At 40.7% G+C, this 12,308-nt stretch overlaps 1 protein-coding gene across 4 annotated transcripts in view; it reads left to right on the top strand.

The window, feature by feature from the left end:
- The first annotated feature begins 392 nt into the window (after positions 1-392).
- The window catches only part of FNDC3A (fibronectin type III domain containing 3A), a 127,185-nt gene continuing 115,269 nt past the window's right edge, over positions 393-12,308 (top strand). Inside the window, exon 1 of one of the 4 annotated variants that reach the window (XM_056327037.1) lies at positions 393-536. The gene's annotated coding sequence lies outside the window, so the exon portion shown is untranslated. Of the gene's footprint in view, positions 587-625; positions 752-12,308 lie in introns of those variants that run through there. The other 3 variants (XM_056327041.1, XM_056327038.1, XM_056327039.1) reach the window with 3 other exon arrangements.

Here is a 12,308-nt window from a genome sequence, read left to right as displayed (position 1 = left end):
TTTTCTGTGTTAATGGTTGTCTCAGTGTATAGGGAAGGGGCAGCCCTTCCTACCCTTCACTCTACCCAGCAAGGGCCCAGCCTGGGCCAAGCCCCAGCCCGGGACCCGGCCCTGGGCCAAGCCCAGACCCCAGACCCCAGACCCCAGGGACAAGGCCACGCTCCAACCCCAGGCCAAAGCCCAGCCCAGGGCCAAGGCCAGGCCCAGGCCCCAGCCGCCACCCAGGCTCCGCCCCCGCACGGCTCCCGCACCGCCCTCCCCGCAGGCCCCGCCTCGTGTCACCAGCCACGCCCACAAGCCTGACCACGCCCCTCCAGCCGGCGGACACACCCCCCCCCCCCCCCCCCGCACGGAGGCTTCCGCGCAGGCGCCCGGCGTGCCGGCGGCAACTGCCCCCTCGCGGCCCCTCCCAGCCTTCCACAAAGATGGCGGCTGCGCGCCGGCGGGCGAGGTGGTGGGGATTGTTGAGGCGACGAGGCGAGTGTGGCGGCAATAGTAGTAGCAGCAGCGGTGGCGGCCGCGGGAGACAGTGACAGGTGCGAGGAGGGGAGGAAAAGGCGGCGGAGGGGCGGCGGCCGAAGCGCAGGTACCTCGAGTGGGCGGGTAAGGGGGTGGGGGAAGCGGCCGGCGCGGCGCCGCCCCTGCCCGAGCTGCGCCATCGGGAACTCCCCTCAGCTCCCCGCCCTGGTGCCGCTGCCCGCCGGTGGCGGAGACCGAACCGTTAGCCGGGAGAGCCGGCGGGGCCATGGCGGTGAGTAGGCGCGCTCGCCGCCCCGAGGCGGCCAGCTAAACCGCCCCTTTCCCCTCAGCCGGGTGGGGAGAGGGCTCCGAGGGAGGGGGGCAGCGCCTCTACCTGCCCCCGGTGCCGGGCGCAGCGCGGGCAGCCCGACCCCTGAGGAGACGGCATTGCCCGCGCCTCTGCCCCCGCTTGCCCGAGGAGGGCCGGGGAGCCGGCGCCGCCGGCCGGAGCCCCGCTGAAGAAACTTTCTGTCTGCCTTCGCGGGCTTCCCCGCCGCTCGGAGATGCCTCTGCCGGCCGGGGCGGCGGTGCCGCTGTCAGGGGGGCTCCGCGGGGCAGGGCTGTACGCGGCGGCCGCGTAAGGAGGGCGGTTGTTTGGGGAGAAGCAGCTGCGAAGCGCGACCAGAACAGCTGAGCCGGCGGTGACAGGCGGGGAGGAGAAGGAAGTGGTGGCTTTCAACACCTCTTTCTTTTTCTTGTTGTTGTTCTCCTTCTGCTAAGCTGTAAAGGCTCCCTCGGAACTCCCAGCTGAAGGGATTGAGCCTGTGTTTCTGTATTTAGATAACAAAAAATCTTCCCAAAAACACCGTAATCGTCTTGCCGAGTGCTAGCAGGGGCATTCGTTCAGCGAGATTCGTGCTCGATTCCTCCTTTCCCGAGTATTAACCAAGACTGTTTTTAACCTAAACAGAAACTTTTTGTTGCTTCCAGGCAACGAGAAAGTGAAACCAACTAAAAGCAAAAATGAAACTTTTCAGCTGATTTTTGTTGTGCAGAGTAAAGAAAATTAGCAGTAGAAACAAGGCAAAATATGTTGGTAGAAGCAAGTTGTGTTTTATGACTGGCATCTCAAGACATGTTAGTAATTTGCTTAACCTTGTCAAACGCAATTTATCAACTACCTTGGATGTCGCATGTTATTCCAGAGCATCTCACGTCATGAAGTAATTTACATTAAATATTCTTTTTGTTTTTAGAATTTAATTCTGCATTTGATCAAATACATATCTGTATTTGTATTATAAATGACATTATAAATGTCTTAAACTGTATGAAGACTTCAAATATCTTAATTTTTTGCTGCTGAATACTTGGTAGCTTCTGTCTTAGAAGCTATAGGTCCCACTCCTGCTAAACTCTGACCTTAGAAGAAGCTATTTTGTTGTTATGGCAATGGGTAACTTTCTGCTTTATGCAGCATAGAAATTTAACTGTAGCCATGATGTGAGTCTGCATCCACAGATGTGTTTATATTCTGTGTTGTGAAATAGTATGGATTACAGCAACTCAGCAGTCCTTAAAATCCAGAAAGTACAGTCAGTTAAATTTTTTCTGCTTTTTTTTTTTTTCAGGAAGTGGTGTCAAATAATTATGAAATTTAATCACATGATGAATGGAGAGGTTAACAAGCATTCAGATAGGGAGAAGGCTGAGTATGTATGTGAAAGTTAGAAGTAGCTGAGTGTCTATAATGCTCAACGTTAAAAATTGGGTAGAGTTCTTAATAGCTTATGTTCCTACTAAGCATGGAGGAGCAGGAAGGATGCTGATTAAGTTTGGAAAGACAGCATCTAGTTGTAGATTTATTCTGTATATATAGAATGTATGCAAGTCATCTTGACATATGTGAACTTAATCTGGGACTTGTTATGGCAAACTACACCAGCATATTTTTTCTGGTGACTTTGGGGGGTGGGTGTGTGTGAAATTGACATGCTGAATCAGTTACATTGGAGCATCAGACATTGATTGTCATCGATAAGGCCTTAGGTAAGAGCAGATCCTTGTCCTCAGAAAGGCCGGGACATGGTGATGATTTGTTTAGGTCGGTTGGTGAAGATGAGGGCAATCTACTTTTAACAGTGTCACATGCTGGCTACTGTATGTGATAATATTAAAACAAAATTAGATGAGTGTCTTTGCTTTTTCAGGGCAGATGGAGGTCTTCTGAGGCTTTTTGCTGTATAACAACCTCTAGGTATATGAGTTATGTGATGCTCAGGTAACATGTGACACAGAGTATCTGATTTCAATCCATTAGTGGCATTTCTACCTTTTTCAACTTGGAGTTTCGACTAGTTTGCGAACTTAAAACTCAGAAGCTTTTGATTTTTATAGGCAATAATGTAATGGAATTGCAGAACTTTGAATTATGATTCAGGCTAATAATTCATTTTCTTTGCGCTGTGAGTCCTGTGGATCTTGGGATGCTTTTTTTTGTTATTCTTTGCCTTGTGGCCATTTAATTTTACTTGAATTTGGACTTACATCAGCTAATACAGTGTTATGCCGATGATCATTTTGGCTCCAGATACCTCAAAAAGATCCTTCATAATTATTCTTGCAACTTTAGCTACTTAACTGGACGTACTTCTGCAGTGTTCTGTCTTAGGACTTACTAGGAAGGAAAACCCTTAAAGCCTGACTTCAGGAGAGGTACAATTTTTCATCTTTGTCAATACAGTTTCCTAAATGGTTTTAACTTCTAAATGCTTTTAGCAACGCACTAATTTACCTTGCTGGCAGGTCCGTTCTGAAATAGTGTATGCTATTGTAAATGTGTTGGTCTCTGGAAAAATTGGATGCTTGGAAGGTGTTAAGTGCTGGTGTTCTGATGGTCTGTTGACACCTCTGTCAAACTGGCAAATCCTATAACCTAGCCTAGTACCCCTTTTTGGGTCGATGGGAGAAACTGGCAAAGATACAGTCTTGTTCATTCCCAGACAGACAGATGCTAAAGAAGACAGTTTTTGTGAGGCTGCAGGCCCCCTTCCCAGACAGTGGTGTTGTCTGCAGCCGTTAATGTTTGTTGTCAGTACCTCCTGGAACCTGAGGAATTCTTATCTTCCTCCAGCATCCAGCAACTCTGTACCTTTTTTTGACCTCCAGCTTCTAATTGTTAAGGGATTTCTAGTTCAGTGTCTGCTAAAATGTCTACAGGTAACAGGTCTTATTTCATCAGCGTGTCTCTGTGACCTAAAATATGAACTGGAATATCTCAGTTATATCTGTCAATAGCACTCTTCTATTTTATAATCCATTCTTTAAGATTTTTGGCTTGGGGAAATTCCCAGGCAATTTGTAGCAAAATTCAACTTGGCTGTAGTTTATAGCGCACGAGTTGAATTGTGAACCATTGCTTTTCCTGTAGGACCAGATCTAGTAAAAATAGATTTGACTTGGACTGTCAACCCTTTAGCTTAACTAAAAGATACTGTCTGTATCTCAGGAAAGTGATAATAGTTTGGAATGAGTACATTGCTACTTTTTCTGTTCAGCAAACTCAAACAATATTTATGTTGCTCATGGGGCCAATGTTTCCTGAGCTACAGAAATGACCAGTTTTTTGGTTGTTCTTTGCCATACACAGTAAGCTTTGAGCTTCCTTAATGCTGATGTTCACTTGATGCCAGTAGAAAAACATTATTAGCCTTTTTCTTAAACTTGTCTATCCATAAAGTTTAGTGGTTTTGTTTATGTCTGGTAATATTTTGGATTGCCATCCCAGGGCCTGTATATTGTAGGGTTGATGGGGCAGAAGGGTGTTTAGAAAATGTCTGTAACACTTAATATTACTACATGTTTTTTGTAGGTTGTGATCTTTAATTATTCCAGTTAATTTACATTTAGTTTCAGATAGAACAAATTTTTTTGAAGTTGTTGTTCTGTCTGCCCCCCAGAGATCTGGTCCTGTTCCAGCTGCTTACATACTCTTGAGCTTGTAACCAGTGAATATCTTCAGACTTCTTTGCTAAGCTGTCATAGATGACTTTAAAAAAGTGTAAATTTAAGTAGAATTTGCTATGCCCTTTTGTCAATAATTAAATAGAATTTTTAGCTCCTGTTTTCATGCTGGACTGCCCTGTATAATGTTCTTTTTCTATATACTTTTTATACTCACCTGCTAGGTCATGCACCCTTTTGTGGTTGTATTAGTGTCTGTTTTGGTTAGAATAAGTGCTGCAGAAACTGGTGGCCTTTATTTTGATGGCACAGTTGTGTAGAGGACTATGTTAGTACTCTTCTTGGATGTACGGGTTTAGAATGCTTTTCTGTTTACAGTTGTGGTACCTCAGGAATAGAATATCTTTGTGTTTTCCAAACCTGTTATTTAAACTTTTAACACCATGATCATTGGTGATGTCTTCACAGTATCTCTCAAACTGAGTTTGACTGGACATATTTTGCCCTCTTTGTGTTCATAGCTCCAAACAAACTTTCACTATTTATGTCTAGGCAAGCACATTTGTTGGTATCAGTCTCACCAGACCTGCCTGTGTATGTACCATACACATATGAATTTATATTTTTGTCTCCCTGTAAGTTTTTGCTTTCTCAGGATGCCTGGACCCTCTTCTGGTCATACTGTTCTGCAAGCAAAGCATCACCCAGGCTAACATTGGTACCCTCTCTTTCAGTTTAGTATCTTGGGTGCCAAACACCATCCCAATGGCAGTTTGCAGAAGTCCTGAATAAACCTATAGTTTACCACCCCCACCACCCCCACCCCGCTTTGCTTCAAGAATTGTTCTGAAGCATTTAGGACAAATGAAAAGATGCACTGCTCTTCATTTATAGGCAATGGCAAATGTTGTACTTTGTTATATATTTAATTATGTTTGGCATAAAGAGTTGTCAAAAATGAAAATATCTAAAAGGTTTTAATCCCAGTTTAACTGGTAGACCTCATTTTTATAATCCATTAGTAAGAGAGAAGCACAGCACATTCTAAGATGTGATAAATGTCTTCTGCTTTCCAGAAGCACTAGAACAATGCCTTCCAATTCCTGGCAACATACAGGTTTCTATAATATAGTGTCCAAAAACCTGTTTCACAACTGTGAAAACTGACAAAATTGAACCAGTGCACACCATGATTTGAAAAAAAACCTATTCATCAAAGTCTGGGAAATTGTCCACAGGGAAAGCGACAAGGTCCAAAAATACTGTAAAGGTGTGGATAGATAGTAACTTTCTTCAGTAACTGGGAGTGAAGAGGAATATGTGATGCAGAAATATTAACTTTACCTTTTGCATTGCAGTTCTTTTTTAATTTGCTTTGGGGTTTTGTATGTTGGTTGCATTTAAATGTGTGAAGCTCAGTTCTTAATGTCTTCTGATCTTGAATAGCTTCAGGTGAAAATTAACAAACCTAGAACTTTAAAGTTACCTACAGTATAAAGTAAAAAAACCCTGTAGTTCACAAGTGCAAATCCTGTCTTGTGAATGTTACTGAGTTTCCCCAATGTGCAAATCCATGTTTGTGCTAAACAAAGTCCAAGTTCTTATACAAGATTCTACAAGCATGGGCTACTGCCAAGCTGCTGTCTCATTTCCCCTTGCTAACATAGTATACACAATACCATCTCTTACTCCTTTGATTACAAAATAAAGCTTTCTCTTAACTTTCAGTTTTCAAATTGCAGGGTTTTGTTGTTCTTTTTGACTGGAAGAACTGTATATACTAGATGACTTGACCAAAGGAAACTGAGACACAAACAACAGAATATCAAGTGGTTTAGTTTTACTTTGGGGCAGAGGAAGACATTTTAGATGGTGGTAGTAATGATCTGCAAAAAGTGTGCATGTAGCTGAAAACTAATCTGTAAGCAAGAATTTAATGGATAAGATCCAACAGAAAAACTTTGACTTGCAGTGCCTTGGCAGTGAGAGAGAACTGTAACTGTAACTCTTCACTAATGTTTCACAGTATCTTTTGATAAGCTGTTACGGGACTTCCTACAGTAAGAGTAAATATCATAAGCCACGAGAGTTGCCATGCCTCTGCAAATCCTGTAGAATCTATCAAAAAGGTAAATAGAAAAAAACGTATTTTAAGAAAATTATTTAACTATTTTGTCTAGTGTGAAGGTAGATTGAAGATGTTGTAACAAAGTACTAAGAAATGAGGACTAGAAGAATCTGCAGGAGTGGTGATTGTTGACAATTAGTTGCAGCTGAAATGTACTTTGTTTAAATTTCTTCAGGCTTGCTAATAACTTGACAGCCCACATGTAACGATATTAGTATATATGCACGTTCCACTCTGGCATTTCAATGGTGAGGATAAATTACCCCAATTCAAGTAATATGTCTTAAAAGTACTCCAGCACATTTAATTATGTACATCATGGCGATACAGCTCCAAACAGATTAGTTTCTCATGTTGTTATTTCATTTTTGTTAATGAATTGACAACTATTCATTTTTGTTAATGAATTGACAACTATTCATTTTTGTTAATGAATTGACAACTATTCATTTTTGTTAATGAATTGACAACTATTCATTTTTGTTAATGAATTGACAACTATTCAGTGTTGCAACTTCATATGTAAAATAGGAGGCTGAGAGCAGCTTTGTCCTCTTGACTTGATTGAGAAATCAGACTAGTTGGTCCCATGGTGTTTTGACTGACTAAAACTTTTCTTGGAGGATGGGGTGGAGCTTGGGAGAAAGGAGTGCTGGTATCGTCTGAGAAGCCTGCTTTTGTGCTGTTGGTCTTCTGTCTTCCCCTTCAGTAGCTGCAGACTCCTCCAATGGAGAGCTCTTGCATAAGTAGCATACTCTGTTTTCAAGGGTTGCATTTAGCTTGAGATGCTGTTTGACTATCCTGTTTTAATTTTTTTTTTATGGTATGGAAGCAACTGCTTCAGTACCATTGGGACTTAAGTTTAGTATTAGGGAAGTGAAGGGTGACTGCCTCTTGACCTTTTTTACTATTGTGGTCTGTAGCTTCATGAATGCTGTGCATTAACACTGGAAGAAGCAGGTCCTCTCTGCTTATTCCTATGCTTGGCATTCACTTGTGTATTTGCATAAGTGAAATGGATCAGGCAACTGTTTATGTTAAAACTGTGATTTTTATAAGAATAATTTTAAACTATGTCTGTCCTACAGTTTCATTTGTTGTGGTGTTGACCAGTTGCTTGCAGTGGTGCGAGTGGGAGCCGCTAGTACAATTTAGCAGAACTGATTCACAGCAGTTTAAAGTCTTAATAAAAGAACATCTTTCAAATGTGTGTGTGAGGCCTCAAAACACTTTTTCTTTTTTTTTTTTTGGTGGATTTGTGCTCTTGGGAAGTAGTTTCTATATGCCTGTCTTGTCTTGTCATGTTCTGTGCTATTATCCTGTTCCTTATGGAAGCAGAGACCTATAGGCTTTCCAAAATAACTCAGTGGAGAGAAATTTTAAAATCTGTTAGACTTGTAGCCCCATTGATCCTATGTCATTTTGCATTTAGATAGCATAGTTTTCATTTTTCACAATGAGCAAGAAAAATCTGTTTATAAGAGTTCTTTAAAAGCTGCTTGTTCTACTTGATTCATGCACTTTGTAGCAACAACACCATCAGCTGTCTCTGCAATAAATTTATCTCACTGACCAGTTGCATCACATTAATAAAAATATATCCATGTTTTTAGTTTGCCTTAAAGGAATCATAAAAAATTACTTTGCAAGTTTGTCCTTCCTGCTCATAGCTACCAAAAAGGGGGGAGTTAGTAACAAATGGGGAAGTAGCTTGATTCTTGGCTTGTTTTCTCAAAAAAATGCATGTTCTTAAACGGAAATGAAAGCAAGAGTAATGGTTAACTGGGAAGAGCCAAGCTGGTTTTGAACCCATGTGATTTGCAGAAAATAAACTGAAGGAAATCCAATCCTGGCAGAAGCTTAGAAGAATGTAATTTAGCTGGTATAAAAGTAAAAGTGGGAGGGTTTAAGGAAGTTTTTGAGAGTAACAGGAGTGTAAAACAAACCATCCTCATAGTTTAGATCAGTGTAGCATAAATAAACTGAAATTGCTTTGGAGATCTTTATAAGCGGTGCAGAAAATACACTGTGTGGTTTACTCTCCTCATTTCTTTTTGAGGATGCTTCCCAAGGGTACCTAAAAGGAAGTTGTTCCTGCAAGGCAAAGGAGGCTACAGTATAGCTCACAAACAACATGTGGCAGTGAATCAGACTGATTGTACCTGCAAAAGACTAGGCATTAGTTTGCACCCCGGTGCTGTCCGTTTCATCATTGATTTTAAAATGCTCACTATCAAATTAGTACTGAGTAAAATGAACAGATTAATAATTCTGATTTGTGATATGGTTGCACTTACCACTTTCTAAAAGTTATGAAACCAGTTTAGGATTCTTCTCTTTGAGGAGGGAGGGGCAAATAGTAAGTAGTGAATTGTTATGCAACAACTTCAAGTTACATATACTTCTTCTGGGTAAGGACTGTAGGTGGTTGGTTTTTTTTAAGAATCTAATAATAGCAACAGTAAAACCATAATGCAGTGTTTTCAGGCAGTCTCCATTGCACTGGTCCTGTTATGTACCTCAAGTATTTAACAGTCGTACCAGACCAGATGAGGTGACAAGTGTCCGTGAATGTACTGTGCCTTTCAGGGTGACTGGTTTATCAGTGTCTAGTTCTTCTCTGTGTAGTCTTGACCTTCAAAAATTTAGGTTTTTACATCAGCTGCAGGTAAGAGCTTAGCATCTTTGGCACAGGTTCAAAAACTGTTGGCTCGTAAATACAAACGCATTAAACCTGAACAGCTGTAATGTTTTCAATTATCTACTGTGCGTTCTCATATAGGTTATAGTACCCATGACATGAATGCATGAACTGCATTTCAAGCTGCATCTAAATCATTGTGGTTCACAACCTGGAATATGAAGGTAGGCTGAATAAGTATTAATTTACTGTAACACGCTGAACTCCTGCAATGCTGAGGTGTATTGCTGGGTAGCTGGGCCATTCTTGCTTTGAGAAGAACAGGCAGTAAGTATTGGGGGTGAGTTAGATCCAGGAACCGTTTTGGCTGTTCAAGTGCAACTTGCATTTTCTCATCAATCAGTGTTTTTTTTCATATTAGTATTGCATTAATTTTACAACTTTTAGTGTTCACCTTCCAGTGGTAACATAGTATGAACAGAGATGTGTATTGCATTTCTCAGACTTCTTTGGAAATTGTGTTTAGTGTCTGTGACACCGCTAGAGAGCTACAGTTGAAGTATTTCCATATTTTGCTAGAGTTTGCAGTTTCTTATTTCCTATAGGGAGTTCCAGTGCTTATCAAAACATTTTGCTTATCTTTGTTTTTAACTGTTATGATTTACAGTTTCTAGTAATGTCAGACTTTGACTTTGTTGATTTACTTTATGAAACTGTGATTTTTAAATTCTCCTGTATTGCCTATCTGCAACTTTAGTATTATGAACTTGACTGAAGGAAATAGCCATTTCAGTTTCACTTTACTTAAAAGGAGATTGCCACATTAGTGAAAAAGAAATACACCTTTCGGCTAACAAAAAATAACACTTCTCTATTCTGTTGGAAAATGTTTTATGTAGTTTTCCAGGAAACACTTTTCTAAAACAGGAAAAATACTTTATAAGGAACAAAGCATGTGTTTTAAATAGATTACATATTAATTAGTTCAGAACTGAAAAAATAAAAACACCATACCATAATTGCCACATCCAAAACTGTGTGATTAGAAAATATGGTAAATTGGGGGGGGGATTACAATAATTCTGCTCAATTCTGATTCTTAAAAACAAACACAAAACTCTTCAGCATGCTTCATAACTTCAGTAGCTCAGCTACAACCTTATGGATCTCTGGGTAATTATATTCTAATACACTTCTATACCAGCTACATCACTGTATCTGACATTTTCCCGGTAGTGCATTAAGTGATATGACTAACATCTGTTGCATATGCTTTGTTCTTTCCTCTTCGCTGCAGGGATGCATCGGTGCATTTTTTTTTCTAGCATTTTCCTCGTTTTAGCATATTTGTACATCTTGGGCCTTTGTCTACTCTTATCTGATGACTTCTGAACTGAATGGCAAATTTGACAGATTAGAAGGAATTGTGATAGTTTTTGCAAGACTCAAATTGGCAGGCAAGAGATATCTTTTAAAGACTGTAGGAAAGAATAAATTTATCTCACAGTAGGCACTGAAGAATGGACATGGTGAGTACTTATAATCGCCTCAATCAGGAAATGTTTAAATAGTAGCTTGCATCTTCTTGAAAAGAGTCACTCAGAAGTGAGGCTCTAATCTAAGTAGAATAGGGCTTTATTACTTCAGCTGTTTGAAAGATATTTATTTTTAAAGTGCACCTGCTATCTTCATGTTGGAGAAGACAAAATCAAAGCATTTCCCGTATTAAGATTGGGTGATGGTTTTATGGTGGTTTTGGTTCTGTAAGTTCATTCCTTGGCCTTTGGTAAAACCTAGAAAGTGTTGTCTCCTGTTCAGAGAAGCTTTTCCTTCTTACTGGAAGTTTTATGGACCATGAGGATGAGACTTGCCTGTGGTTCCTGGGGAAGCGTAGCTGCAGGAGCACCTGGGTGAAGGAGGAATGCACACCTGCTCTGCTGTACTGAGCCCACTGGGAAAACACACCTTATGGCAACCTTGAATTGGCAGCTGTAATGTGATACAGGCTGAAGCATGTATGAAACTGTATTACTGGCAAAGAAACCATGGAATAGCCCAGTTTTTGTCCACTTGCCATGTAATAGCAACATGCAGTTTGGAAATGTTTCAGTATTGATTTCATTGAGCCTGTTCCTTATGCTGCACCTTTCTGTATTAGGCATTTCTGTCTTGGCTTAAACTTCCATCCTCGTGTTGTATACAATCAAGGCTCTTGTGAACAGCCCTGTAGTAATAAATCTGTTTATATCTGGTCACCAGATTTGACAGAATTTGAATGTGAAAGAGTATCAAGTTGCTATAAGTATTGTGTTAATAAGTAGGTAGATAGAGAAGAAGCACTTTGTAAATCACAAAAACTGAGGAAAAAGCAGCAGTGCAAACTCCTCCTTCAGTAGGCATCAGATGTACCACTGTAGAGTGTGGCCTTGTAAGTCCCTCAGTTGTGGGAAAAACAATTAATTGTTTTCTGTATCAAACTCGATAACCAGAAGCAGTGAATCTCTAGGATAGGAGGAGTCCTTAAATATTTTTTTTGCCCACAGCATTGTTATTAGCTGTCACTACATTTATCAGAGTAGTGCCTGCAGTCCAACCATAATGGGAAGCCTGTTTGTGTTGTGTGCTTAATACAAAAGTATAACTTTTTAATTTGTAATTATCCTGTAATGCAGCTTTCTTAATTTTCTTAGGAGAATGGCCAGAGCATAAAGTAATTTTGTTACAGACAGTTCTACGAGTATGTCTTCCAAAGTCTGCGAGTTTTGAATTTTGATTAGCACTGTCATTGTTACCTTGAAATTTTGAATTGAGACTCTGGCAGTTTTTAAGAGCTTGGGGGCTCTACTGTCACAAACTACTGTCCATCTCTGGATTTGAATCTACTGAAAACCATTTAACTTTACATACATTATATATACATATACCATTGCATGTTGTGTTTTGGTTGGCTAGTACTCTGGAATTCACAGAAGAATTCTGCTTAAAAGGGCCTTTGGAGATTGCCTTCTTCAGCCCTTTGTTAAGACCTTGCGTGGTCAGGTTTTGACTTTCTACAGCAGTGGTCTCCAAACTTTTTCGATCATGCACCCCATCAGTAAAGATGTTTTGAGCTTGCAC

This window comes from Falco biarmicus, chromosome 2 (genome assembly GCF_023638135.1).
Source record: "Falco biarmicus isolate bFalBia1 chromosome 2, bFalBia1.pri, whole genome shotgun sequence".
Classification (NCBI taxonomy): Eukaryota; Metazoa; Chordata; class Aves; order Falconiformes; family Falconidae; genus Falco; species Falco biarmicus.
Note: the sequence above shows the minus strand (reverse complement) of the source record. Positions and strands in the feature narration are given on the sequence as shown.